We start from the raw sequence: 24327 nt of genomic DNA, 5'->3' as shown, positions 1-24327 counted from the left end.
CTAAACTCAAATTAACACTTGTGTGAGATGTGTTAAAGATCCTATCAGCGCATGTAATTCACACTCGCACACAATATTTCAGTGTTGGAGAAATTCAGTGGCAGCAGAGAAATAGTATATTCATGTCACATTTTACCACTTATTTGATCTGCCTGTTCTTCTCCTATAATGCTTCATACCTTCAATGTCCACTCTCACTCCATGACACGCCATAATCAGAGATTTGAGTGGCAGCCATATACATATACATAGCTCCAAACCCGAGAAATAGGGAAACCATGAGATTTTGATTGAGCCTTGCACTCGGGCAACCACACAATTTACTGACTTTGTTGTCACAGTTGAGTTATATAAGTTTGTTTGTAAATAATTATGGACTTTTATAAGGTTTTGTTGCCTGCTAACGCAGACAGAAACACAATAATGCAGCTATTATCCAATAACAGCCTCAGGTGGCTAATAGAGCAGACTGTCATGAGGTGTAAATGGGCTTTTTGGATTGTTATTATTTTCCACAAGGAAACCTAATGATAAGAATGTCCAAACAGCACAGCAAACATACACGGTGAAGTCAATTGCACAATTGACTCATATTGTAACCATTGTAAATCACAATAACACATGAGGGCTACTTTAAAGGGTCACTCCAGTAATTTAGTTTTTCATTAGTTAAAGTTAAGGCCCTCAGACAGATGCTTAAACAAAAATGATGAAAATGGAAGCAGCAGAGGTTGCGATATCTTTACTTTCTGTCCCCAGTAGAGTCAAGCTGGATCCTACATGTCTTTTGTTAAACCCTCGGTGCCAGGTTAATACCCATGTCCTTCAATCTTCATGCCCCAAGGTTGAAAAGCAGATTTCTGATATAAATGTGTAGTCTCCAAACCCCAAAGCTAAAGAAAACCCTGATGGCGGTGTATAAAGCGCAGGGCTGTGGCACCAGAGTCCACCGTTAGCATCCAGATTGTGGTCATGTTTATGCAGGTCTGGTTATTATTAATCGGTAAATTAGTCTATATCGACAACGCTCCACTTCCGTTATTGCTCCCGTACCGCAGGAAATTCCGCTGGATGGCCCTGTTTTTGTCCGGATGTCCCTCACTGTAGAATAGAGCCACTGAATATACTATTCAGTGGCCCACTTTCATGGCATGGACTCAACCATTCTCACCTGACTTCATTCATTCCCAATCATGGTCCAAACTCACCTGACTTCATTCACTACTAATCATGGCCTACTCTATAAGTACCACCCATTTCCTCTGTCCTGGCTGGCAGCAACATGAGGCAGCATGTGAGGGCCTTCTGTCCTCATGATTAAGATGTAAATCCTATTGTTGTGCGTGAAAAAGTGAATTTAGTGCCTTCCTCATACGTTGTATTACTTTAATGGTTATTTGCAAGTGGATGTGATTTAATGCTAGACCAGTATATATATTGGTAAATGCTGAATTGTCATCTTGCCGGTTTGCCTTGAGACTACAGGAACAATATTTTGTGTGTGTAGTGCACATGATTTGTCAATTGTGGCCTTTAGGAAATACCAGTATCCTTATAACCTGGTTTAGTTAGATTTCTTATGTAACTGTCAAATTAATGTTTATCTGTTATATAGTACTATAAGAGTACTTATACGTATTGTTTGTTTAGGTATCTAATAGTTAAGTTTGTTGACGTTATGTCTTTTCTGTTTATCATTTATAGAAAAAAAACACATAACTGTCAAGCCTCATCTGCTTTTGCCCTGAATGTGTGCAGAGTAAATAAATGGCTTAAACGGAAACACCTGTTGTCCATACATTATTGCCGATGTACCACGGCGATGCTCAACTCCTAAAACCCAATCCAAAGAGAATTCTACACTCACCTTCCTCTTTCTTTGTGTTGTAATCCAAACTCCAGTGGATTTGTGAGGACTATGGTTAACTGCTCCTCAGATCTCTGCAGGGTAAATCCAGACAGCTAGCTAGACTATCTGTCCAATCTGAGTTTTCTGTTGCACGACTAAAACAACTTTTAGAATGTCCACATGTTCCACCAAAACAAGTTCCTTCCCGAGGCTATTTTGCAGCGGCACCGTTGCTCCGTCCGGCACTTAGCGCCGCCTAAACTGATTGTGAATGCCAACACAAAGAAAGAGTAAGGTGACAGACATCCCTTTTTCTCCCATCCCGGAATGCTGTGTGGACTAGCCAGACCCTCCTCCGCAGGGCTGTGGAGGAAGGTCTGGCAATGAGAGACTACAGGCACCCCTAAAGCTCTGATCCTAGAATTGCCCCTGTCTAGCTCTGAGTTTTAGTGCTGATCTTCCTCACCCATCTCTGTCTGATCAGAGGAAACTCCTAGGAGAACATTGTCGAACCAGCGCTGTTAGATAGCAGAGACTCTGCTAACTCTCCCTCCCTACCTCACTCACTTACTCTGCCTCATCCATTTTCTGACGCATGTAGCCCTCCCACGTCATCCAACTGAAAGCCCACTGCCAGCCATCCCTACTGCCTATTATATCATCCATGGAAAAGCTCCCAGCAGGCTTCCTGCAACAGATAATGTGTGCAGGGGAGACCGTAGGACTGGCAGAGAGTCTAAGGGAATGAGATAGCAATATGAGTTAGTAATGCTCCTTATTTAAACTCCGTTAAATAAGAAATTGATGCTTGATTAGTGACTTAAAATAGTCCATTTAAGTATCCTCAGTATGTGCAGTCAATTACCAGAAACAGTTACAGTCAAGCCTCTACCTCTATGAAATAATTACTTTAGTCACCATGGCACTGTGTTCACTGCTGCTATGTAATCATTTTGATTTAGGCAAAAAAAAAATAAGTGTCAGTGATGTAAAACATAGTTTCTAATTTATTGATTCATGAAATACTTTTTAACGGAGTCTTCTCCTGAGACTTTTATTGGACTGTTAATAGTCTGTAACATTAACATGGCATTTATAGCAAACCATTTGGATATCCATGACAAGCTTTAGGCCATTTAACACATTTAACAGCCTGGGAACTAATTGTGTTATCTGCAGGAAGAAGAATAGATTGTGCTGACAGAAACTGTCAAAAAGCCAGCAAGCATAGTTACAGTCAGGGGACTATATAATAGCAAGAATGGAGCAGCAGGGGAGTGTGTGTGTGTGTGTGTGTGTGTGTATATATATATATATATATATATATATATATATATATATATATATATATATATATATATATATATATATATATATATATATTTCAATGTGATTAACGGTATCAAAAGTGCTTTTCTGAATCCCTTTAAAATGCCTTTCAAATCTATTAGGTTTAACTATTTAGAAGTAATATCGGGTTTAAATGACTTAAGCTTGATTGAGATCTGTCATCAGCTTTTGTTGACTGAGAAAACAAACAGTTTTGAGTTGCACCCTGTTTAAAGCAACATGTCACTTATTTACCATAAAATATTCAAACAAATTCATGATGCTACTCTGACTAGTGACAGGCAGAAAGGTGCATCTGTCATTCCCACTTAGCACCCTGATGGCCTGTTCTTACACTATGTAACTTGGGCTGGTATGATTGCCCAGTAGTAGTGCTTAACGCTTTACGGCACCACCACCGATTTTGGTAAAACTGCATCACATGTTATGGAGAAATGTTTTATGATCCCTCCGGCTGCTCTGACTCGACTCTTGGTGATTTACGGAGTTGCCTGATGGACAGACAGATTTACTTGTTATTGCGTTCCAGAGGCGCCATGACCCCCGCATGTGATCGCAGCCATCCAAGTCAATGCTTGATATTCCACCAGCCGGGGCGCATCCCAGAAGCGTGCATGGAGCCGCTCTCCGCTCTGCTAAAGATACGCGGCAGGATCTAGGCAGGAAGTGAAACAGCGAGATTATCCAGTCAATTCACTGAAAGATGCCCCCAATATCATGTCTCCTCTACAACACCACGGATGACGATTCATCCTGGTGGAAAAACATAACAAACATCACAGATCTTTTTTATAAGCCAGAAAAGAGAAGGCAGGTTAAACTGCAGGAGTGCTTGGAGTGGAAGGTAGATACTAGCTAATAAACACGTGATTGTTCTGTAAAGTACTTGTAGAGACAATAAATCTGTGAGTCGGGCAGCAAGACGCTCCGCTTCTGAGACGCTGCCGGTGTGGTATGCCTCGTGGCAGAGGAGGGAACAAAACAACGGCAGAACGCAGCACAGATGCACCCGGTGGAAATTCCGGGTAAGTAATGCTAACTGCTGGCTGCTGCTAACTGAAGCTGCTGTCAGCTAGTTAGCTCAGTTAGCCATGCTGCCAGGCCTGGGAACTCGGAGCACCGGGGGAGTCTTGGTGTTTACACCGCTGGATTTCACAGGAGCTTTGGACCGCTGGGAGGAGGAAGTTTTCAGGGTTGGCCCGGGGGAGAAATTAATGCTGGTGGGAGTGCGTCGGCGTTGGCGTGCTAGAACTAGAGCGAAGCCAGTGGGCGACAGGACTAGGATCAGCAGCCGCTCAAGCTGCAGATTTCCACAAAGGTAGTGCATTAAATCAACCTGGAACCAGTTAAAAATTGAAGGAACACAATCTTTTTTTTTTTTTTTTAAAGATTATTTTTTTGGGCTTTTCCGCCTTTAATGGACACGACAGGTGTGAAAGGGGAGAGAGAGAGGGGGAAGACATGCAGGAAATCGTCACAGATCGGAGTCGAACCCTGGACCTCTGCGTCGAGGCATAAACCCCTAAATATATGTGCGCCTGCTCTACCCACTGAGCCTACCCGCCACTAAGGAACACAATCTTATGAGGAGTGATCACTGAGGCGTGTTACCATCAACTGTTGATTAGCAGAATAGCATTGTGGGTTGCCAAAGTTTTATTAAGACGAGGTACTGTGATTTTGCTTCCACTGTCTCAGGAATTCGGCAGAGGGTAAACCCAACTAAACTGAGTCACCGATTACTCATAGCAGGCTTGAGCTCTATGATGTATTGGTGGACATAGTTGGTTAAACAATGGCTTTCTGTCAGTAAACACAAATTTAGATTAAATGTCCATTTGCACAGGTACTGGGCCGTGCAGGTAAATAGGAACCTTTGTGCATTGCTCTTAAGAGTCAGCTCTACAATATAAATATGAAAATAAATACAATAAAAAAATATAATGAAAATATGAAGCTACATACATTTAAAAAATAAATAAAATATAAAGTAGAATATCAATAAAGAGACAAAACAGCTGTAAGGTAAATAAAGGTATAATTGCAAAAGTGCAACCGAAACATACACTGTATAAAAACTACTTGTGAATATAGATATTATTATTTAACATTTTACCTTGGAATATATTAAAAGATTGTTTTTTATGAATCAAGCCATAGAGCAATGATTTTGTGCAATATTAACAGATATTTCTAAGTTAGTAATTGCTTGTTTTATGATACAAAATCACACCTTGCCCACCTACCTTTCTATTTACCAGTAAATGACTGCTGCTGCAAAGAACCTGACACTACTCACTGTGGTGAACACTGAATGTATGTAATAATGTTCAAGAGTTCAGAATAATATGAAATAAATTTCCTCCAGACATCCACTGATTCACGGACTTTCGGCAACAACAAGGGTTTGGAGTTTCTTTCATTCGATCCAACGTTCATCCTGGGGGTTGCCAAACAGAAAGCTGCCCCGTCCTTGAAAGTAGCTGCTCGAGCTTATGACATAATCATGTTGCCATGGTGCTGAGAAAGAAAACAGCTTTGTAAACAAGGTAGAAAAATGAAATCTGAATCATGTTCAGGAGCACGTGCGAACCAAGTGTAGGATGACTGGAGGAACAAAAGATTTTTGTGCAATTTATCAAGAAGTCATCGTTGGATTAAACGTTTGGATCCACACGGCGGATCACTTCAATCGCAACTACCTTCCATGTCGCTTCTCTGCTCCGGGCTGTTTTGATCCTGCCTCAACCAACCATCCCAAATTAGCTACTGCGGCCACACAAAAATCAGATGTGGCCCCCTCACAGCTCTGTGCAGAACACTACAGGTACTATAATATTATTAGCACATTTTTCTCACTGATTAAGTTGTTTTGGGCTGATTAGTTCTGCATGAGGGCACACAAACTGCACATGTTTCTTTGTTAAAATTGGAGGGAAAAAGTATCTGTGGTAATTACAGGGTTGGCAGATCTCCAGAAACAGAATGGATTGTTTTGGAGCCTGGGAGGAATGGAAAGTGCAGCATCACAAAGGGGCTGCAGCATCACTCCACTGAGCCTCGTGGCTACGTAGAGACATATACACTATAATGTTACAATAGTAATATAAATAAATATATAGATAACTGTAAGGATTCTGTCACAGAAAGTAATTACATGACATGGAGTGCTACATTGGCGGATAACTATATCACATGGAGGGGAGGGGGGGAGGTCGTGCGCTTGCGACTTACAAAGATACATAACAGCTACAAGTGTATGCACTATACAGGATTGACCCTATTATACTTTATCGACAGGAATTGATAGGTCAAACAGCAAACAGCCACCCACAAATAGTCTATAAACAAAGCATCAGGCTTTCTTTGAGATTTCACATGAACAATGGTTAAAGTTACTCAGGCTACCCCTCAATTAGGCCTAAGCGATGCACCCCAAGCTTCTATCCTTAACAAACAGCCATGTATATCGGCTCTTCCAGTCTCGCCACTGCTGGCTGTTCCAATTTAACGGGAGAGAGGAGCAAGAGAGGTTGGATCGTGACCGGCCTCTGACGAGCTGTAACCACCACCATCTTCAGCCAGAGGGGACATTATTTCTTCAGCTTCTTCTTGCGTTGTCACCCTGGCGGGAGGTGTGCCAACAGGGCTTGCAGCAGGTGAATCGGTCGTGCTATTAACGTCATCGCTACACAATTTCTTAGTAAAACCAAAATTAATTAAACTGCCTTGTTTTCTTTTTGCCATGGCTATATGAGGCTAACTGCAGAATGGATTTCAAGGACTTTGCGTGCCGATTAATGGCCTCCAACGTTTATATTTTTTCTATGAATCTTTGAGTTACATGTACTTAACATGAGTTGAATTTGCACTGCAGCGCCACCACGCCTTGATGCTCATGACAAGAATAGCATGTATAGTTATCTTTATTGAAGTGAATTAGGTTTAAATTGCCTTCATGCATGGATTAATGATATTTTTGCAATTTTACACATAATAACCCACGATGATCACATTACACAAAACTGAAATTGCACGTCAAAATTACACATTGTCAATATTTTTAGAGACCCCCCAAAATTTCAAAAATCACGTCTTCAGGGGAGCCCATGTCTTGCTCCCCTGTAGTTCGAACTGTGGTTCTATGGCACTATAGACTGTTCACGTTACAGCGCTTTACTTAGTTTAAAATACTTCTATTTTAGGAATATAATATATGGTCTATTGGTGAAGTAGCATTAATCACTTTGAGGGGGCGGGGGGATATATTTTGTCCTCACCGGGATAAAAAATAATGGACATACTATCTCTTTGCTTTATTATGTGACTTCTTTTATTGTAATCAAGTGGGTGGAGAAGTTAGATCAAGACAGTCTTCATTTTGACTGTCCAACAGATGATTGAAAGTTCTCTTCCCTACTCTGACATCAGCTTGAAATCTTCATTCATCAAAGCTTCAGATTCGGGCACCCAGATAGCTCAGTTGGTAGAGCAGGCGCCCATATATAGAGGTTTACTCCTCGACGCAGCGGGCCCGGGTTCGACTCCGAACTGCGGCCCTTTGCTGCATTTCATTCCCCCTTCTCTCCCCTTTCATGTCTTCAGCTGTCCTGTCAAATAAAGGCCTAAAAATGGCAACAAAAAATAAATTAAAAAAAAAAGCTTCAGATTCATGAAGGCTATCATTGGTCGTAAAAACAGGTTCTTCAATCACATTAATCTGCATGAATATGATCGGATGTTACCAGTCAGCTGATAGCCAATCATGAGATGAATGAGTCATTCATTGTTGCCAATCAGCTCATGCAGGCACGGCCTGTGTTCTGTCTAAACTAACTATGCTCCATTCAGGCACAACCTCTAAGGAAATCTGAGTGTTCTGACCTCTCCGAAGTAAATTAAGAAAGAGTTTGGTTTTTCAGCATAATTGTGTGTGCAGCAGTGCCCCCTTTAGGCTAACCAGCAGCAGTAGCTATAGTTTAAGTTTCACTTTCAGTTGTAAATTTTATCAGAAGTCAAATGAGTGCGCTCCAGAGCAGAGTGCCAGTGCTGTTTTCTCCTGCTGCATTTTTGTCTGCAAGTACTGTATCTATTACTAAAAAATGTAAAAAAGGAGATTTCTAATATCAAATCACTAAATTTACAGTTAGCATGGCTTTAAGTTATGACTGAGCATGTTCTGCTGCTTTAAGTTGTGGGTTTGCACTATACTTTGGGTATCTGTATTGGTTTCATTTCTGTTTGTCCTTTGCTCTTTGTTACATTTTTTACAGTATAAAACTATGGTGGCCGACAGGGGCAAATGCCCTGCAACTCAAGAAAACACGTGAAAATAGACAAAACACAAGCAACTTAGAAAACATCTTCATTAATTTGACATTAAATTAACACATGTGCAGCATTCAGCAAATGCTCTGCAAATGCACACAACACAACCAAATACATAAATGCGCTGCAAAAAAAACCAACCCAAAACGCTGCATCCAGATTACACAACGGAAGTTCTCCAGGCTTCTAGAGGGAGCAGAGAGAGAGGGTGTGCAACTGCTTTGAGATCATAGACTGTAAATATTAAGTCTATGTTTGAGATATGTTTCCCCTCGTTTGGTGGGTGTGTCTCGGCTCGGTGCACAGCAGAGACGTCTGTAAACTCGTGGTGATAAAACATTTAAAACTGCATCAGCGTTTAACGTTGACGTTTGCTTAAGCCTTATTACATGAGAGGGTTTAATTTCGAGGTCTGAAAGGCGCATCACTGAAGTGTAGGCCTCCTCAAGTGTAATATTGTGATTATACAACAACGGTTACCAACAAAATAAGTGATCAATCTGTATTCATATTGTGGAGCAATTCGCTCTTGAAATACAAAAAAAACAAAAAACAGACAGGATTCATAGTCCCTCCCTGTCAATTTACCGTGGGATTTATCAATCTGAATAAATCCCGCCTGCATATAAACACAAAACTGCTTTGCTAACTCCATCGTGTTGTAAGTAAGACATCTGCTGAAATAGTTATTGTATTCATTAGCACAATTGCCGTACTGTTTAGTTCACAAACATCCAAAACACCAAAGTACGAAGACATAGGGACCAGACGCCAGCTTTTATTTTGAAAAGTCGAAGCTCGGGGATGGCAAGAGCTGGGACGGCATGAGACGGGAGCATTGTGTGTGTGTGTGTGTGTGTGTGTGTGTGTGTGTGTGTGTATATATATATTTTTAATATACAGTCTATGGACGGGAGGCATGAGACAGGAGTTCTCCAGGCTGCAGCCATACCCGACTCTAATAAAAAGGCAGAGCGCTCTCTTCCCGTGGGGTCGAAATTCCAGCTGTTCCACTTAGCTGCTCCCTCTAGAGGTCTGGAGAACTTCCGTTGTGTAATCTGGATGCAGCGTTTTTTTGTTGCATTTTTAGTTTTTGGGGTTTGTGTGCTTTTCTTTTTGCATCGTTTATGTATTTGGTTGTGTTGTGTGCATTTGCAGAGCATTTTCTGAATGCTACACATGTGTTGTCAAATTAATGAAGATGTCTTCTTAAATTGCTTGGGTTTTGTCTATTTGCATGTGTTTTCTTAAGTTGCAGGGCGTTTGCCCCCTGTCGGCTAACGTATAAAAACAATAAGGAAATTTTCTTCGTCGAACCCCAAGAAAAGCTATGCCTTGTGTTTTTTTGGAGAACTTGACAATGTAAGCTAACTGTTGAGCTTTAAAGAAGCAACTCATTACAAGGACAGTATACTGAGGAACTGTTTCATAATTAGCTTCACACTGCTCTGTTAAAACAACCTAGACTACACTAATTTTGACGTAGAATTATTGCATATCCATGTAAATATTTTATACAGACACTGCTGAATTCTGCTATATTGTAATAATTCAATTTCTTAGTTAACTCTGTATCTATGTTTGCCACTTGTCTTTAATATGTCCTATTATATATTTATTTACTATTGTAGCCTAGAGCACTTTGGTCAACTTCTGTTGTTTTTAAATACGCTCTATACATAAACTCAACTTGAAACTTCTTCATATCATCTCTTCTGAAGATCAGCTCAACAAAGACACACGTCCTGTGGCCTTTCTAATACAGGGTCTGTTTATTTTTGTGTAGTTGCGGATTGCATTGCATTGTAAGGTGTTCCTATTATTTTGTCCATATTCTGTATGTGTCAACATTAAACCAAAGCAGGATAATACATACAGTAAATGCCAAATGCAAGAATGCCAAAAATAAAGAACTCTGCGTAGTTTCTGTCGCCCCCATGAGAAATTCTAAGTAATGACAACAACACAGTTGTCGGTGCGTCCACATGATACAAGCCTTGCGTGATCGTGCACCGCGCACAGCCCTCCCCCCTCCCCCATGCAGTTGCTAGTAGCCAAGGAGGAACACGGAGGATTAAAAAAACATAGACTCTTCAGAAGAGGTCATTATCTTCACTGAGTTTCTGTGCGGGAAAGTCACCGGACGCCACAATCTTCTGAACATAGTCACACTGAGAAATCCAGAGAGAGTTGTGTGGAGCTGATAGTCTTAATTAGCTTTGTAGCAACTCATTTGGCAATGGCTTGAATGTAACGGACGCTCATTAATATAAAAAAGTTACGCACTAAAGTTTTAAATTACACATTTTGATTTGAATCCAATGTCCAACAACTGACACTCTGATTTAACAGTGCAACAGCAGGAAATTATGGTACAGTATAATTATTGTCAGGGAGAAAAACAACCTTTGAAGGATGTTTACATTTCTTCAACCAATCAGAGTAGGAGAATAATATACCACATTTTAAGTGCATGTATAGCATAGGTTGCCATGTTGGATACAGACAACTTAGATATAATAAGGACATAGCTCAAGCTTACCATCTACCATACTGATCAGAGACAGGGAGTGCCTGTTCCCTCACAGGCCGTCCTGTCAGTCAGGAAGCGTGTTCCTATGGGTCCTGACACATCAAGCCCACCTCAAACAACTATCGCTGACGCTGGCCTACTGATCAAAAACTTTGCGCCACCTCACATCTGTCAAGGGTTGCACTTGAATGCACAGCAAATATATTAGCTGATGGCTGACATGCACATATGTTCGGTGCCTGTGTGAAAGAAAAAGGACTGTCTGTATTCGTAATTTGAAGAACATTGTGACGGGCAAGAAAAAAATCTTCATCAAAATTTGTATTCCTAGCTTATAAAAAGACCATTATCCTGCATAAATGGTCTTTTTATAAGATAGGAATACAAATGTGATAAATGCTGTGCAGTGAGAGCAAGGCAGAACCTTACATTGGTCAACGTCTTTCCAAGGGCCCACATAATACAGCAATCATATTTAAGGTGAATATTGGATTCAATATTGGAGGCAGATGTGTGATATAATGAAAACCCATTTTTGTTTGGAGACAAAACATTGAAGAATAATTAACTAGAATGACACTAATATGTTTTATACCAAAAAGTCTGTCCGGTGCCATTTGAGTCCTGTCAGCCATTGTTTTTAGCCACACTATCGCCAATGTTGTTCTGTCTGTCTACCACTTTGGCCCAGACTGAAACCATTCAACAACGACTGGATGGATTGCCATGAAATTTGGTTCCCAGAGGATTTATTTGAATCGACTGCGAATATTTTGCATCAAAACTATTCACGCTGGCAGCGATGCAAATTTGCGACAGTTTTCAATAAAAGTTTTGAATATTCGCTGCAGCTCATCAGTCATGTCAGTGGGACAGTTTGAGGTCTTGGGGACGCTGGAGACTCCGGCCCTGTCTCCCCCTCAGAAGCAGGAAACGCTAACACTAATCTACTGTATGCTATTTATTGAGTTTCCTTTAAGCGAAATACTCAGTGAATGTAATTCCCTCTGGAAAACAGTGTAGCATATGTCCAGGGTTTTTATTGTGAAAGGTAAAAAAGGAAAGTGTCTTTGGTAAACACTGACTTTCAGAGGTTTGCCATCTATACAGTCTGTGGTACGGACAGCAGCCTCGGTGCTGTTGTATTGTGATCCTCATACGTAAAACACAACGTGATTGGATGATGTTTTTATTCATGTTGCGAAAGCTCAGAAAAATCACCCTTGTTTCGGGAAAAAAAAATCACGACACTATCGCCGCGTAATACTCACGTTCTGTGTAAAAGTGCTCGTGACATCATCAACAGAATATTTTGACGTGTGATTAATAAATAAACAAAAAAATGCCCCCGGTGTGTAAAGACTTTTGTGAAAACACCCAAAAAAAACACTATTTGGTCTTATAAACGTTAATCTATCATTATGACAATATACTGTAGGCATGTGCAGAATTGGTTATTTAAAGTCAGGGCAGGAGGGAAACATAACATACATAATGATGGAATAATTAACATTTTTTATTTTACAATAGCAAACGGTAGGCCTATGGCGGTTCTAGTGTCAAAAATACATCTATACCAGCTTAATGAATAAACTAGGGCTGTCAAAATAACATAAAATAACACGTTAAAAAAAATAACGCAGATTAATCCATTCCATATTGACGTTTGACCCGGAGCCGTTCTAGCCACCATTGGACTGTAAAATGAAGGAGGGAGACGAGAATGCGCTGCCTGGATCATTGATTGGAACATTTACTTGTAAAAATCTTCTTCTTGAATAGGGTTGGCTACCGAAATCTGGTGCCACTGATATGTCTGCTCTTCTCTCTGATGCTCTGAAACAGACGATATAGGCAACACAAACACCATACTCAACAGCAGCTAACGTTAGCCTACCGCTAGCTAGTAGCTGGATTAAACACGGTTAAAATGCTGACAGCTAACGCTAAAAGGTGAAAGTGTGACTGTATTTCACTGTAGAGGATTCAACAGCGGTATGTAACAATCTGCAGCTGCCGTTGTCAGAAAAACAACACAGACGGTACGTTCAATGAAACTGGTAAACTACAGCCTCGTGGTGCATTCAAAATTATTGTTAAATGTCCTTTTCCCATCTGGTGGTTGTTTTGTGCTTCAACAGCAATTTACTAGTGAAATAATTTATTGTTATAGTTATTACATTATTATTATTATTATTATTATTAAATCATTTCATTTTGACCATATGGCCTTAGCAATAAACAAGCCGTTCTTTAATGTCGGCGACTGTTGTTTAGTTCTTCTTTTTTTTTTTTTTTACTTTCTTAAAAAGTATCGGTTCAGGCACCGTTAATTATGTATGCGATTAATTTTGATTAATTAATCACAGAGTATGTAATTAATTAGATTACATTTTTTAATCGATTGACAGCCCTAGAATAAACGTATGTTCTGATTTATCACTTTGTGTGAAAACTTGTGTGTGGGCCATCATTCACAGCCATGATTTAATTTGATATCACAGCAGGCCTCATTATTTATTCATAAAGCTGGGAATAAAAAGCCTTTGACCTATGTATCAAAATGTGCTGAAGCTCTCTTTTCCAGTGAGTGGCTGGACGTGCTGCAAGGCTGAGTTGAAATTCACATCAACTTGCAAAATGACAATTTAATTAAATGCATCCAAATGAAAAAAAATATGTTGTGACATCTATTTAATGTGCAGATGTTTTTTTTTTTTTTTTTTTTGGTTTTAAATAATGCAGCGAGGCAAAGAGTTTGCTGTGAAAGTGTTAGCCTTTATGAACAACAAAAAAACATGGATCTTTATTATGAGAATTTACGGTCTAAGAAATTGACTTGACATTTGCATTTGGGAAAACTAATGGGATTTTCAGCATCAAGAGCAGTTGATGTATTAATAGCATGAAGTCTCTTTGTTAATGAAATGCACATTCTCAGTCAAAATGACCAGAATAGTGCCGGTGTTGTGTGCACCAAACACATCTAAGAGATTAAAAGAGGAGGGCTGAAAGGCTGTAGGAACACATTACATACTTGCCTGTTCCTAACAAACATAATTGCATGCCTCAATAATCCTGTATTGTGCACTGTTTCACTCTTTAAATATGACTGTTATTGATTTCTTCTTTACATTTAAGTGTGTAGTCATTTGATTGGCTAAGAAAAGAACTCCACTGTAGAATTATTCTAACAATGAAACACCGTGCTGTTCACTTTAGGTAGAATACTGATGCAGTAGATATTAGCAGGGGTGCGATTTTCCGGGGGGATGCATGGGATTTCCCCCTTTCTGGTCTACATATCCCTGCCTGGGGGACAAACACCCCCCCCCCCAAAAGTGACCAATGCTACTTTACCAATAGACCATTATATACCTATAATAGCAGTATTTTAAACTAAGTAAAGCGCTGTAACGTGAACAGTCTACAGTGCCATATAATGATAGAATCCGAGCAGCAGTTGCTGGTGGTATTTAGCTGCTACAGAGCTCCGGGACGCCGGCTACCAGCAGCAGTTTAGCCACCAATAGGTGACTGTAAGACGGCTACAGGCACCGCCAGATGACGGTCCTTTCAGGGGCCGTGGTAGTGGAGTTTAGCCAGAAACAATTAGCGTCACGCGGCGATGACAGTTAAATTTAGGCACCAGAACGACTCGTTAAGTTTAGGAAAAAGATCGTAGTTTGTATTAAGACACAGACAAGCATTTCCTGGGGGAAAGTATTTTGTTTTCGCCACAAAGTGGACTCCACTGTCCTGCTTGAAAGCGCTGTATTTTCCATTGTATATTAAAGTGCATATTTAAGTGTTTGGCATGCCAAGCCAAGTGGCTCTATATCCATGGTATTGCAAGGGGGATTAAGTTCATGTTCATGATTGTTGTGCATGATTAAAAAACATTCACCCCCTTTTCACAAATCGCACCCTGGATATAAGTATATCTGTGACAGCCCTTAAATATATGTTGACTGCTTTCTTACAGTGCAGACGCTCTAGCTGCTTGCTCTTGCTCTCTTCTGTGAGAAACTACGAGCAGCGCAGGCCGCAGAGTTCATGTTCCGGAAGAAGTTAAGGAGAAAACATGACTTTCACCCAGGAAACAGGTGTACGTGTCCCGGGAGGACTACTTAACCCAAACCACTTTTTTAATTTTAACTAGTCGTCTTGGTGCCTAAACTTAACTGTCGTCACCGCAGGACAAGTCACCTTTTGTAACCCTAACCGTAACCCTCTGCTAAACGTAACTGTCGTCACTGCGGGACAAGTCACCTTTTTTAACCCTAACCCCAACTAAATTTTACTGCAACAGCCGCTAAACCCTGTATTGTTAGAATGTGCAGTAAAATTGCAGGCACTCATTTAAAAGAGCTCTCCCAAGTGTACGAGGTCAGAGTCACAAAGATCCATCCTTGCTGACCTTTGTTCAGTGAGTTTGGGTTGCTTCCATCTGGTCGCAGATATACAGTATATACCTTCCTTATGTGTGGGTGTGAACCTAGCACATGATTGACAGATCAGCATCATGCTGCCAAGAATGCCATCCTAGAAACCATTTGATTAAGAAATAATGATGGTGAAAAATAGCTAATATAAAAAACCTTTCCCGCTGTAATTATTGAGGCTGCAAGAATTGCAGTGTGTATTTGTGTGCTCGGCCCATGCAGCAGGCAGATGATGTTTCCTGTGTCTTTGAGAGAGTCCAGTATATGTTTACCTTATAGCTATATCTGGTGTTTAGCTTGGGACCATTAGCCCACACAGATCTGCAACGCTGACCTAAGCTGATTCATTCAACACCGGAGCGATATGGGATGGTGTGCATAGTGTATTGCATGTGCATCCACCCACTATACCATCCTCACAGTACATTACATACAGTATACAAAAAGATGCAGTTGTTGTCTCTTTACAGGGCTTCACTTCTCACAGTGTTTTTTTTTTTTTTTTAGAATCATTAAATTAGTTGTTAAGAATTATCTCAGGAAGGCAAATCTATATTTATTCAAGGATCATCTAGATCATTTTATCACAATTTGGGTCGTGTATTGGTAATTTAGTTTTGGTTGCCGATTGCCGTGTTCTTACCTGCCCAAATGAACTGCACCAGCGGGGCAAACAAACTCTATTCGTGCAATTGAACCGAACTAAACGAGGCAGGTGAGAAAGCGCCCTAAATATGAAGTTAAAAGAGACTATTTGCAATTTGACCGTTTAAAAAATAAATAAAAAATAACCCAAAAATGATATGGATTCCATACAATGCTCTTCGCATGTAAAATAATTTACTACTTTCATTGAATTTTGGATGATTTATTCAATTTTATAGCATTTGATGAAAAAAATTAATGGTTTCAAAACAGTATTCTGACTAAACTTTGATTATCCGTCAACATACGTTCCTCTGAAATAATCTAAATAATTTAAAATTTCTGCTTTTTTGACTCAAAAATGAGGAATAATTTACTACAAATGAGATTTATTGTACATGAATTCCAAAAATACGTGTAAACCTAGTGGTGTATTTACTGGTGGTAGGTTAAAAAAAAAAACATCAAAAACATTTTTTTTGCTCAGGGACACATTGGTTGATGTATCACATTGAACCCAGATCTCCCACACCAAAGACATGTGTCATATCGACTGCGCCATCACCACCCCGATTAAAACAAGCTACTCTCTCACAGAAGTGATTCTGCACCACCGTTCAAGGTTGTCCTGCTTCCATCTCGATCACTGGCAGTGAGCTTGGTAATATACAAAAGTGGGCAAGGTGCTAGAAGGTAAGCTCCTTTGTGAGAGTTGAGGCTTTCTTTTTCCGTGGCAGCAGTACATGCCAGTGCAGACCTATTGTTTGATCATTTTTGCAAGCAGTGGTTGGCTTGTTTACAACCTGTCAGACTGTATTTGAGCTTGCCCTTAAATTTATTCCTTTTCGGACTCTGTTGTGGTAATGTTGAAGTGTTCCCAGATCTCGTTATTTTCTCCAGTTGTTATAACTGATGGGAATGATAAAACTAATAAACATAAGTCAAAATGTAATAAATAAAATCAGATTTTTCCTTATCATCTTTAATACTATTAAATGAATACCTGCAGCATGTTTAAAAAGTTCTAGTACATCCCAAACCATAGTGAGATGTGTTGTTACACCTGCATTTGTTTTGCAGGTTCACTCTTTCAACAAAATCAAAACTTAAGCAGGGTTGTTTTGGAGTGAATTGACCCCCCCCCTCTTCATGCTGATGAAAATAGATTGCCTGGTCCCCACCACTCCAAGTACAGACACTTGTCACATGAGATCTTACTCATATTGGCAATGCAAAGTTACAATTTCATAGGATATGGAGTGCCGCTGGAATCATCCTACAACACATGCAGGGTGAAAAGCAATATATTGGAACCTTGATAGAGGCTAGTGCATGTGGGTGTGTGTGTGTATTGTAGTGTAGATACACTCTAGGGCAGGGATCTTCAACAGGGGGTCCATGACCCCTAGGGGGTCCTCAGAGTCAATGCAGATGGGCCTCCAAATTATGGTTACGTTTTTTAAAAGTTTTTTTCAATAATTAGAAAAGAATCCATGAATCCAACATATTATTAGCAAACTAGCCTATAGGTAAGGTAGTCACTAAGGCCATCCACATATACAGTTATTCCTAAGGATTCACAGTGCCACATGAATGTTTAACATTAAAAAAAAAAAAAAATATATATATATATATATATATATATATTTTTTATTTTTTTTATTTATTTATTTATTTTTTTTTAATACAATATATGTAGTAGAGGGTCTCTGCTCTGTCTCTCGTCCAGTTAAGGGGTCCTTGGTTTAAAAATATCAAGTAAACGGGTCCTGGTGACCCGGGGAACAACACAAGGGTTAAGATCCCAATTAGCTTCTGTCTGCCTTTGTGGTATATTGACAGTCTATAACTTTCTATACACTTTGACTTAAGTTCTTGGTATAAGGAGATGCATGAACTTTACCCCACATTTACTGCACACATCTGGAAATTGTTAACATGAGCAGAGGTCCCCCCAAGACAGAAGAGACCTTTGTTGGAGTTGTGCCAGATAACAGGCATTGATTGGTCAGTTATCTGGTCCAATGGTATACTTACAAAATCAGGTCCTATGCTAATACAATGCATTGAGATAGAAGCTGTCTGCACACAAAGAAAAGGCAGAACGACTTTTTGGAAGAATTTGGGTTGGTCGTTCTCCAAGCTCTCTGCAGGAGTTTGTAAAAATTGATGCTGAATCTTTGCTTGTAATAAACCTTTTTATAATCAAGAACAGTGTCGGCGGATTCCTCTTCATACAGCATCACAGCATTACTATCAAAGGCACCACAATTTTGGCGACGAGGATGGGATCGGTTGCATCTCCCAGGTCATCGTTTCATCATGGGCACCCAGGGACTGACTCCCGCTTCATTGGTCGACTATGAGGTGAGCTTTCTCACAACTTTGGGCGCTGGTCAGTTCGTGTGTGGCTCTGTGTGTGCGTTGAGGGATTGCACCGTGTCGAACCTGTGTGTGTGTGTGTGTGCCATGCAGTGATTGCTGTGTGGTGGAGGTTCCGTTCTAAATAAAGGCTTAAGGAAGTTAAAGAAATAGAGAAAAAGGAAAATAAAGTAAGGGATTAAGGAATATTCACATAGACAATGTGAAAAGGCTTTAAGGAAATGGATTAAAGAAAACAGTTGATAACCCTGTCCAGGGAAATTCGGCTTGAACAACATAAAGAAAAAGAAATAAAAGAGAAAATAAAATGAATAAAGGGAAAATAAAAGGAAATAAGAGAAAATAAAAGGAATAAAGAGAAAATAACAAGAATAAAGGATAACGCCGTTAATCTGAGAAAGCACTTTGAAAAAAGGCGATCTTGGGCCGTAGTCTTGAACTTTTACTAGATAAAAGTTCAAGCCAGTTTCAGGGAGCTGAGGGTAGAATGTGTGCCAAATCGATTCATTGTTGACGAATAGTGTCCGAAGCAGACATCCCATTGGAATTCTATACCTAGATAACAAAATAAGGAAAAAGAAAGAAAAAAGAAAAAGAATACGGCGGAAAGCATGCTTCTTTTTTTTTTTAGGAATTATATGGATGAATGATGTCGACTTTTTGTGTGTATGAGAGAGTGTGTATGAGAGGGTGTGTGTGAACAGCGGTGTTTCTGTTGTGTGTGAAAAGGCTGTAGGCCTACATGCGTGATTTATGATCCTATATTAGATATATATATATATATATATATATATATATATATATATATATATATATATCTATATATATATATGTGTGTGTTTTGGTTGAGAACAGGAGTCTTAGTTATCTGTAAGGAAAGATATTCTGTTCATTATGGCTAAAATATGAGTCTGACTCATAGACTCTTTTTGAAGAGAACGTTTTCAAAGTATTAAAATGTATGAGCCTTCTTTGGGAGGACTTTGTTTAACAATCTTATGAGTCTTCTTTGAAGGAGAACGTTTTCAAAAATTGCAAAAACTTATGAGCCTTCTTTGGAGGACGTGAAAATAGATTAGAATATAGTAAAATTAAGAAGCTTCAAATTAGTATTTTTTGTTTTGTCCCGTGTCATTGTTGTTTTAATGTGGTCTGTTGAGGAAAAAACGGAGTAACAGCTGGTCTGTTTGCTGAGGATCATTAAGTTTTCTCTGATTTCTTTGAGATCGTTTAAACTATTTTGTGATAGTATATTGCTATTTGCATTATCTGCCGCTTTGAAACTAGTAAGATTAAGAAATTCTATGTTGAAGTAAGCTGAGTGATTCTTTAGTTATTCTTCTTGGTTGAGTGTGAGCTTGGGTGCTGTGGAGTTCCTCTCACTGTGAAATCACACTGCTGACTGATCTGCGCATGCCCAAGAATGCTAGGAATTCAAGTTTTCACAGAAAGTTTAGGCCACTCCTTGCCTGCACTTAAGGGCAGAGACGGAGCGGCTAAAGGAGAAGGGGGGTTGAGTGCAGCCCAGTAAAACATTAAAGTGGCTATTGCTTGACTATGTAACTATTTGATTGGGATCCATCAAATTTATAAATGAGTTATGTTGATAGATAAAAAAAAGGAGAAAAAAAGAAAATGTCATAAAACACCTAGAGAAATGGCATTAGAATTTAAAATGTCCTAATTAGGAAGCCTTAATTATGCTTGCTTCTGAAGCATGAAAAGAAAAAATTGGGAGAAAAATTTGAGGATAAAAGTAGGATAAATAAGGCTCAGGCCTGAAAGAAAAAGGAGAAAAGAGAGATTAATAGTTGGCATAGGTGATTTGCTGGAACTCAAATCAGTGATTGATCACCCTCGATTAAGAAAAGTCCAGCCTCTATACCTCTATTGAAAGTAAGAGATGAGAGGACTGATTGATGGGCTTCAGGATTGTCACCTCTGCCATTTTAAAATGTTGGACCACTTGTTTTGAGTGGTGAGGCATCTAAAATTATTTTACTTTGAATAAAATAATTAAAAATTTGATAATTCTATAAGGTTTTTGACTTTGCTAAAGTTCTCCACTGTCACATGTGGTTATGTCATTGCACCAAGGAAATGAGTGACATTTGTGAAGGTGGGAAACAGAATGAATGAATCCGATTCCTGTGAAGAAACAGCGAGTCAATTCAATCCTAATGAAACAGAATTCATATACTTTGTATATTAAATGGGTGACAATTGTTACAAAAGATAGTCAGGAAAGCTGAGAAAAGATGCTAAGTGTATGCTGTAGAAAGGGAAAAGTTTTATGGGATAATGGAAAAAAGGCATGACTTTAAGGGAAAGTTAAGTGTACAATAATGTACTAATCTGGTTAAAGACAGAGAGTGTTGTGAAAGTGACAGAAAGACGAAGAAAGAGATGAATGTACTTTTGAATTAGGATACTGGAGTTCATACTAATATTGTTGTTACAGAGACAACTGTAGCATTGGGGTTATAATCTACAGGAGGGTAAACGTTTAGATGAGAATAGTAAAAACTGCTATACCACAAGCACCAAAACTTAGGGAAAAGAGATAAATTATGTAATTTTCAGGAATGACTAATGGTAATTTCCAAGACAAATTGCTTTTGGATATTATTGTAACCTGACATAAAAAATGAATTAGGATTTGTGTAGAACAAACATATGTTTATGAAATATGATGTTTTCTTGTTGTTAAACTGCCCAACAAATATATAGGCCTACAAGTTTGGTTGAAATGTTTAGCTGTTTAATTGCTTAGTTAGTTGACAGGACTATTGTGATCATTTCCAGTTTAAAAATGTGGAATATTTTCTGTGTTGTTACTTTTAGTATTTGAAGTACATATTTTATGATATTTTCTTACTTAGGTAATATTTTTGTAGCAACATTTTGAATCAATGATGTCATGAGTAGGATTAAAAGTATAAGTAATGCTTCTTGGACGTGTTGTGTTTTGTGTTTATTCAGTGTGCCTCGATGGATGTCAGAGCAGACCTGTCTTACTCCTCTACAAGCTGATTCAGGGGTACATTTGGTAGTCAACTTTGGTCCCATCCCCCACATACTTGCACCAGAAACTGCATCTGGAGCTGGAGCAGCAGAGAAGGAGGGGCAACAGATTTGCAACTGTCCATGATTAAGTGACTGAATTGGACACCCAGATGGTTTTCAGGGCATGACCAGAGACTGACATTAAAGAAGTAACGTCACACATGCCTGCAAAGTACTTTGGTGAAACATTCACAGATGAACTAATAATTGAGAAGCTGAAACAACCATAAAGATGAATCCAAGCTCCAAAAGTAAGAAGAAAACTAAACATCTGGAAACTATGGGCAGACTGAGGTTCAAGAAGACAAAGGATGATGATGATGATGATGATGATGATGATGATGATGATGATCAGAGTGATTCAGAAGAGTGTTATTGTTACGACCTGATGTCTAGGGGTAAACCGGACGCAATATAATGTGTGCCCCCCCCCCCCCCCCACTCTTCCCACTCCAAACAAACTAAACTTACCTAAGCCAAAACAAAACGTAAATAAAAGACAAAGCTCTAACCTAAGCTTCTAATAACAAAAACAGGAGAAAAAGGGAACCAACAAAAAAAGGACTTCTCACTCCTACCAAACTGCTACTAGCAAATAAGTCAAAGAAATATGTATTCACAGATAAAACAAAATGGTTGAAGGATAACAAATCCAAGAACCCAAAACAACCATTTTGACTGAAGGCTGTTAACATTACTCACAACAACTGCAAACACAAGACACAGGTTTACACAGGCACGTGTTGGGAATGGCAGAGTGAAGAGAGAGCCAGAGCTCCTGTCCAATGAGGCTTAAAATGGCTGCTGTCCTCCAGACGACCAATCAGGAGACAGCAATCATCTCTGCTGGACCAATCCGGTGTTCACACCTGTTCTTCATTACCTGTGTACACTCAGGAAAACAACTGATAGAGCAGGGCACAACAAATCACAAAACATGACCCCAGGGTCATAACACCTCCCCACCCAAGATCAAACATTTTCAATACAAAGTTTGACTCAAGATCTAGACAGAGCATCAGCCATAACGTTTTCCAAACCCTTTTTGTAACGAATCTCAATATTAAAATCTTGCAGTAACAAGGACCACCGCATGAGACGCTGGTTGCTATTTTGCATCCGAGACAGGAACACAAGCGGATTGTGGTCAGAGAAAACAAGGGTTGGCACAGGACTAGACCCGAGGTACACTTCAAAGTGTTGTAATGCTAACAGCAAAGCTAAGGCCTCCTTCTCAATGGTGCTGTAATGTAGTTGGTGTTTCTTGAACTTTTTGGAAAAATAACAAATGGGGTGATCAATGCCTCGCTCATCCTCCTGCAGGAGCACTGCGCCCGCACCAAGAGCGCTGGCATCTGCCTCCAGCTTAAATGGTCGAGTGAAGTTTGGGGCTGCAAGCACAGGCGCACTGCAGAGGAGAACTTTGGCACCTTCAAAAGCCAACTGACAGTCCTCTGACCACTGGAAAGGAGTTTTGGGACTCACCAAACTAGTCAAAGGAGCTACCACATCTGCAAAGTTTTTGCAGAACGCACGGTAATACCCAGCCATCCCCAAAAAACGGCGGAGCTCACGCCGCGTTTGAGGAGCTGGGAAATCTAAGATTGCCTGCACTTTGGCAGTAACTGGGCACACACAACCTTGCCCTACTTCTTTACCTAGGTAGGTCACAACAGCCTTCCCAAACTCACATTTGGCCAGATTGAGTGTAAGGGAAGCAGCGCACAGACATCCAAAGATTTGACGGAGTGTCAGACCAGGTTGATGAATAGGCCACTATGTCATCCAAATAAACCTCACAATTTTCCACACCACATAGGACCGTATTCATCAACCGTTGGAAAGTAGAAGGGGCATTTCTCAAACCGAAAGGCATGACTGTATATTGGAGAAAATGATCCGGAGTGACAAAAGCACTTACCTCCGAGGCACGCTGAGTAAGAGGGACCTGCCAATAGCCTTTTAGTAGGTTCAACTTAATCACATATTTAGCGGACCCTACCCGATCAATACAGTCCTCCATACGGGGGAGTGGAAATGAATCTGGTTTGGTGACTGCATTGACCTTTCGATAATCATTACAGAAACGCGAGGCCTGGTCAGGTTTGGGGACAAGCAGTGAAGGGGAACTCCAGGAACTGCTACTAGGGACAGCGAAACCGTGATCAAGGAGATACTTTACCTCCTGCTGCATTAAAGCACGTTTTGTCGGATTAACGCGATAAGCATGCTGTTTTATTGGTTGATGACCGCCCACATCAACATCATGACTTAACACTTTGGTCTGCATGGGAATGTCCCCAAAAAGGGTCGGATACGCCTCAATGAGCTCAATAACATCAGACTTAGTAGAATTGGACAGATGCACCAAATATGCATCCAAGTCCGTCAAAATTTCAGAGTTTCTAAGGCGCGCACAGGAAACAGAACAATGCCGATCATCCAGCCCGTCATCACTGGGACTGTATGGGGGCGGAACGACTGATACTGAAGCCACAGGTGCAACCACAAGGGGCGATTTAACAAAATGCTCACGGTCAACATAAGTTTTGAGCATGTTGACATGACAAACGCGTGTTTTCTTTCTACGATCGGGGGTCTGGATTACATAATCTGTGTCACTAAGTCTACGATCGACCACGTAAGGACCAGTAAACTTTGCTTGCAGACTAGAACCAACAATGGGTAACAGAACTAGCACGCGTTCACCTGACTGAAAGGTACGCGCC

The 24327-nt window shown here is 40.0% G+C and overlaps 1 long non-coding RNA gene across 1 annotated transcript; it reads left to right on the top strand.

The window, feature by feature from the left end:
* The first annotated feature begins 68 nt into the window (after positions 1 to 68).
* LOC116067421 lies at positions 69 to 21792 on the top strand. Its single transcript, XR_004109204.1, has 3 exons — positions 69 to 81; positions 4802 to 4805; positions 21586 to 21792. It is a non-coding gene; the product is annotated as an uncharacterized LOC116067421 (long non-coding RNA).
* The last annotated feature ends 2535 nt before the right edge of the window (positions 21793 to 24327 follow it).

Source organism: Sander lucioperca, chromosome 5 (genome assembly GCF_008315115.2).
Source record: "Sander lucioperca isolate FBNREF2018 chromosome 5, SLUC_FBN_1.2, whole genome shotgun sequence".
Taxonomy (NCBI): Eukaryota; Metazoa; Chordata; class Actinopteri; order Perciformes; family Percidae; genus Sander; species Sander lucioperca.
Note: the sequence above shows the minus strand (reverse complement) of the source record. Positions and strands in the feature narration are given on the sequence as shown.